Here is a 6,676-nt window from a genome sequence, read left to right as displayed (position 1 = left end):
ACCATTCATGTGAATTGGGAAGAACACTTGATAAGACTGTATAGTACTTTAACAACAATTGGACATGCAATTGGAACTTATATTGCATGGCCTCAAGCTTTAGTAAGTATTTTTTTATTTTTAAATATTATGTTATGTTGATTAAATTTTTTAATAAATAATCAGAATACTTATGTTTGTGTAATTAATTTAATTCAGGTTGTTCGTGAAGAAGATTGATATATAACAAGAATTATAAAATTCTGAAGAGTCTGCTCGGATTTGAACAGTCTGACATTTACTACAATAACAGAATACTTATGTTTTTTTCATTTGCTTGTTGGATGTTTTATGGAATATTGTTTCTGTTTTTCAAACGCGTAGCTTTCTAACCCTGCAACTCTGCTACTAGATCAGTAAGATGCAGCTAGTGAGTTTCAAATTCTCAGTGAATGGATGATATAATTGCGAGTTTGTGTTAACTATAGAATCAAACTTCTATCTTAAAAGGATTAAAGTAATTTTTTTCCTGTCTATCTTATTTGCATTTTAAGCTGATTATGTAGTATTCATGACTCATGAGTTTTCCTACCTGTATTACATCTAAATCAGTGTAATTCATCAGTCCTTGTTCCTCAATCTTCTTTATAAGAAAGCATTCTTAATGGAACAATAGTAGCAGTTCAAGATTTTGGATTTGTTGCAGGCACGTAAAAGATGGTCTGCTAACAATAGGTGAACTACCAGACCTATTTCCATCAATATGATCACAATCATTAATCGTATCCTAGCTTCTGGTGGTCAAACTTATGAATGATCCTTTATTAAGTTTTTCTTATTGTGGGATTAAATCCAACTTGTGTAAACTGCACAACTTCACTTTATCTTGCATTTTTGTTAACCATGCTTCTTATTCCTTCCATATGCACCTGCCATGTTTGAACATCTTCAGCTCTCCAATATTTAATTTATTTAACTTTTATATAATATCAAGCTGGGTGCCAGCTTCTTTGATGCTGATTTAACTGGTGCTGATCTTTTTGACGCTGATCTTAGAGGTGCAGATTTATCCTTGGCAAATTTTACTAAGGCAAATCTAAGTAATGCAAACCTTGAAGGTGCACTTGCTACTGGAAATACGTCTTTTAAAGGCAAATCTAAGTAATGCAAACCTTGAAGGTGCACTTGCTAAGTAATGCAAACCTTGAAGGTGACTTCACTGATGTTCCATTGAGAGATGACCAACGAGATTACCTATGCAAAGTTGCTGATGGGGTGAATCCAGTGACTGGGAATGCAACGAGAGACTCCTTACTTTGCAATTGATACAGGCTCTTCTCCTCTGTTGTACGTATTGTTGAACCTTTGGCTAGTTTCTATTTTTCAATGTTTAACTATGTAACAAGGAAATGCTAAATAGATAATTTTTGAGTTGGTTGTTTGTCAAAGAAAAAAAAAGCTTGCAATTTATAAATTTGCTTTTTCAAGGTGTTAGTATCTTCAAGCTCATCTAAAGTGGCCTATTCTGGACAAATTTTTTGGATAATTATATGGTCAAAAACCCATATGCGTGTTGTTTTCTCAATGCATTGGCATTAATACTTTATATTTGTCCATCTAATTTGAATGTAAATAAGCATGACGTTATTTGATTTGTTGTTTTTTTAATGTCAAGTAAATTTTTATTGCATTTACTTATAATTTCAGATAGATTTATTATGTATGCATTCACCTGTAATTTTGAAATAATGCTAATTTTATTTGAGAATAGTTTTACAAGGCTTTGCTAGTATGAAAATGACTAGTGTTTAGTTATTAAGCATGCTGGAAACAATTCCTACCAACAATCTGTCACATTAGTCTATAATCTAGTTTGTGGACTTGTGTATGTATAAGGTTATTATGTTAGTCGTACTCCAGTTTTTCATTTTATATAGGTTGTTGTTGTTATTGTGAATAGTTTCAGTAAAGATATTATAAGCAGGCTGTTTCATATTTCCTAATCAAATCTTCCATTTTGGTCAAAATCTGGTTATGAAGAAAACCATCATGAAAGAGAACTGAGGGACTAATGGTACATTCATTATGGCCTATGCTCCCACGGTTCTTCCCCTTGCACAAATTTCTTTATTAGATTCTAATGACATGTATTCATAGCTATTTCTACAAGTTGCAAAAGATGAGCATAAGCGTATCCTCACGGTAAGCTGCAGAAAATGGCATAGAGCTGCAGGCTTGCTATCGATCGACAAACATGGACGGTATGATATTTTTCATCAAAATATACAAAAGCAGTTTTTCATACATATTAAATTTATTACAAAACTCTTATTAAAAGGACAATTAAAATGCACTTAAAAAATGTCAATTTGAATGTGGTTCATCTTTAATCTGCTTGATATATTTCAATGCTTCAGCATAATTAATAGCTATAACAAGTGTTTAACAACAGGAATTTGTGAATGTAACAACTATTGTGGTGCTCAATAAGCTTGAGGATTCGCATCTTATCTTGTGATCAAGTGAAGATAGCTTTCTCATGTACCAAAATATCTTATGCTTATTTCCATTGCTCCAGGATTCTAGTGAGTTAAATAAGATGTTTCATGCGATCACAGTCCTTTGCCATGCATGTTTTTTCTATTTATGGTGTAGTAGGTTTTTTATTTATTTTATTTTATTAATTTATTATTTGAGGATATTGGCCATAATCTCTATTTATGGCAGAAAATCAAGGGCCCCTCTTGGCTATCAATTTCAAGATTTGTCAACAGTGCAGCTTCTGAACAAGTGCTATAATATTTCTCTCATTTGAAAGACCTGCGGTCATTTTATGGTTCCATATGGTTTGTTTTTGTACTAAACTTGAACTTATATTTTTGTTGAATATTATAACAATTCAGCTGGTGCAAATTTGAAGTAGTTGTTGATTGCTATAATGTTGTATTTGGTTATAGTTCAAATATTTTTCTTGAAATTCCTCCAGTGGTACGTAGTTGCAGCAATTAACTTGAACACTATCATCACCGAGAAAAATGCAAATGAAATTGTTTCAGGTTTTGTGATCTGTTGTCATAAGGCAAAGGTTTGATGTTCACTTTGGTAAAGAAATTGAACTTATGCCACAAAGAGCCATTTTTTTTTATTTGAAAATTCTGAATCTGGTTATTTGTTCATTCAACATGCTGATGGCATGATTGGTCTAGGTCATAGCCAGTTAAGTATATTTTATCAACTTGTTAAAAAGTTTTCAATTAGTTACTCATTTTCGTTATGTTATGGTGGAATTAATATTACAGGTAGTGCAATGGTTCTTGGTATAAGACCTCTTCCTCCCTGCATGATATTTACCCATTCAGATCCTACTCATAGGTCCGGTCAATCAGCAGTTTTAAGGACAAAACATAATACATACTTTATATAACATTTGATTTCAATTTATATTAATTATACCATAAGAGAATTATAAATCATTTTTATTTATACAAATTTTATGTTTAATATTGATATATAATTTTATATCTTTGATATAGCTTATCATAAAACATTTTTTTATTTTGTTATATATTTTTTATTGTTAAAATTTTATTCACGTGTATTTACACTAGTCATTTCAAAAGTTAAAATTTAACCAAACATTTAACTAGAATACCTTACTAGTTGCATGTTAGGATATCTTTAAGATGTCAGATTATGAATAAAAAATAATTTCATTGGAGTTACCCTAGTTTTAAATGGTAACTGGAAGATATACTTCCCTTGTGATTCAGCTTCTTCATTTAAGAATGGTTTCATGTAAATACTGCTATAGTTTCTATTTCATTGAGATGACTTTGTTTCACCTTCATTGCTATTTTTTTGATCAACAAGCTTAAAATTCTCACAGGCTCCATCTCCTTCACCCTCACCGATTTTGCCGGCGATTGTGTGTTGTATGTGCGGCGATCTCAGGCTTCCGGAACAGCTCTTTAGATGCAAGTCGTGTATCTTTAAATCGCAACACAAGTGAGAAACAACTTAATTATTTCTTGTTTTTGCTTTGTTTTAGTCTGCATCAATTATACAAAATTAGAGGCAAAGTAATTTGGATGGAAATACTATAGAAATTTTCTTTCAAGAGTTTGGTTGCTAGAACCTCTGAATCATCGCTCATTTATTTCTTGATTGATGCTTGTTTAAAACTTAGTGTTGTTGATGTGAAATGTTTTGCAGGACAAGGGCAAGGCAGTTAGAAATGAGGTTGAACCAAAGGATAGAAGTGGTGGAAGAGATACCATTTTGTTAAAAATCTGGATTCACTGCTTATTTCCTCAGTGCAGGTCCACTATAATTTAGCTTAACTTAAATGATAGTGAAAACAACTAATATTTTCTAAAAAAATAAGTAATTAAAATCATGGGATCTGTTATGTCAAATTCTTTATATTTGCTTTACTTTTCATTGAAAATTAAAAATGCTTCTGCTATTTTATAGAAATTTTTTGTTAGAAATAATTAATCGTTGTTGAAATTTTTAAGTACATGTGGTGCTTAATTGATATGAATAATATATAAGCAATCAACATATGTATATTCATGATCTCATATTCCAAATTGTCTTTTCAAATGTAGGTTGGAGTGCATGACAATGATGTGGAAATAGAGATCCCAAGACTTAGTTGTTATTGTGTAAAGAAATTGCCCTCATGATAAGGGCTATTTTTTTTATTTTCATGTAATGTTTTGTGAAGACATTTATTGTAATAGATTGATTATGTACATATATGCATATTAAAGTCAAATTTATGTTGTATTTAACGTGGGAAATTGTTGTAATTTTATATTTCTGAAATAATTTTTTATTCAAAGAAAATATTTATGTAAGCTCTCATATGTACTTGAGATTTTTAGAAAATTGATTTGTGATTAATTATTTGCAATTGAAATATTATGAGTTAGTATAAATAATTAATAATTGAATGTAATTTATATTGGATACAATATATATTGAGGCACATAATAATATCATTTTATTAAAATTATTTCATTAAATTGAAATGTTGGGAAATCATATATTTTAGGGAAACTTAAATGTGACTTATTATTAAACATATTCCAACAAATAAATGTGTTAGGAATGCTAACCTATTATGACACATTATTTGTAGTATTTATTCACAAATTCCATCATATGAAGGTGATACAAAAGCTTGTCTATTAGGACATCTTATAGGTGTCATTGAGGAGACTATGCCATCAAAATTATATGTCATGAAAGGTTAGTTTTTAGGGCACATAAAAATGCCCTTAACCCTATGCCAACGGCCACCTAAGTGACACATTATTTGATGCCCCAATATATCATGTGCCATAATAGATACATATTATGGCACTTTAAGGTGCCCTAATATCCATTTTTTTGTAGCTAAAATGCAAGCTATTACAATAATGTCATATGAGACCAATTTTACTACTCTTGTTAGGTATGCTCCTTACTTGATCTCTACTGATGAGGAAAAGTGTTAAAATTTTCTATAAGGGTTGAATAAGGAGCTGACACACATTAAAAAAAAAATATAAATAAAATAAAAAATAAAAAAAAGGAGCTGACACATCCATGAGTACCTTTATAGATTCAAAAGTTTTCTAAGTTGGTGGAGCGGGCCAGACTAATAGAGATTGATTTAGCATCACCAACATTCAGATATGAGGTGGTTACAAAGATGAGGTCAAAAATAGGAGTAGGGATAGAGGCAGAGACAGTGATAAGAATAATCGCTACAGTGATTCAAGGAGATTTGGATTGATTGCATCTACCAGTAGCTACGACGAGTGTATTCATTATAGTCGATGACATTTAGGTCAGCGCTACCTCTTGATGGGATGATTTTTTTAGTGTGGACAATAAAGATACAAGGTACCACATTATCCTAAAAGAAAATTTAGAGGAAGGATTGATTCTAGTGCAGGACAGCCTAGACAAATTGATGGACATATGATTGTAGGATCCATAGCTACAGTGAAATATCAACTAATAAGGTAGATGAGAGAGCGGTAAGTGATAATTAGAGGGAGATTATTGCATCACGATCGACTGCAACTACTCTAGTGATACCACGTGTGTATAACTTATAGTGTTTGAAAGACTGATAATAACTTGAAAGTTCTACTAATAAGAAATTTATTTGAATGATTGAATGATATAGTACATATAATATATAATTAATAGATTTGTCATAGATTGAAATGTATGAAAGTATGATTACTGAAAAATTTTGAATTGAGTTTAATTTGATTTGAGTTTTGATCATTCAAATTTAGTTTATATTAATTTTGTTCCCAAATCCTTTAGAGAAATATCGAGGATGACATTTTTTAAGGTGGATAGATCGTGATAGCCCACATTTTGAACCATATAAATACTTTTTTTAGGAGTTATTATAAGTCTAAATCATAAACTATCTTTGCCATAGTGATTAAATTACACCAATTTTTTCATAATTTTTGGGCATTGGTGAAAATTCATAAGAAATTGATATCAATCAATACAAGTGAGGATTTTGGGATTGTAAGGTGACCGTTTTGCAAACCGATGCCATCATAATTTTTTAAATAAAATATACTATTTATGAATATTTTCTATAACTTTTAAAGTCCCAAAAGAATTTATATTAAAATTTGATTAAATTATATTAATCTAATAGTTTTATTTATGTATA

At 30.4% G+C, this 6,676-nt stretch overlaps 1 long non-coding RNA gene across 11 annotated transcripts in view; it reads left to right on the top strand.

Moving 5' to 3' along the window:
- LOC110101274 overlaps nt 1–4,841 on the top strand; it is a 27,382-nt gene extending 22,541 nt beyond the window's left edge. Inside the window, exons 1-7 of one of the 11 annotated variants that reach the window (XR_003699441.1) lie at nt 3–102; nt 199–1,326; nt 2,137–2,240; nt 2,432–2,825; nt 3,866–3,984; nt 4,192–4,298; nt 4,590–4,841. This is a non-coding gene — a long non-coding RNA (uncharacterized LOC110101274). Of the gene's footprint in view, nt 1–2; nt 103–198; nt 2,826–3,865; nt 3,985–4,191; nt 4,299–4,589 lie in introns of those variants that run through there. The other 10 variants (XR_003699442.1, XR_002303673.2, XR_002303676.2 and 7 more) reach the window with 10 other exon arrangements.
- Nucleotides 4,842–6,676: the final 1,835 nt, after the last annotated feature.

The sequence above is a fragment of the Dendrobium catenatum genome, unplaced genomic scaffold, assembly GCF_001605985.2.
Source record: "Dendrobium catenatum unplaced genomic scaffold, ASM160598v2 original_scaffold_14238, whole genome shotgun sequence".
NCBI classification, from domain to species: domain Eukaryota; kingdom Viridiplantae; phylum Streptophyta; class Magnoliopsida; order Asparagales; family Orchidaceae; genus Dendrobium; species Dendrobium catenatum.
The sequence above is the reverse complement of the archived record's forward strand: the minus strand, read 5'-3'. Positions and strand labels throughout refer to the sequence as shown.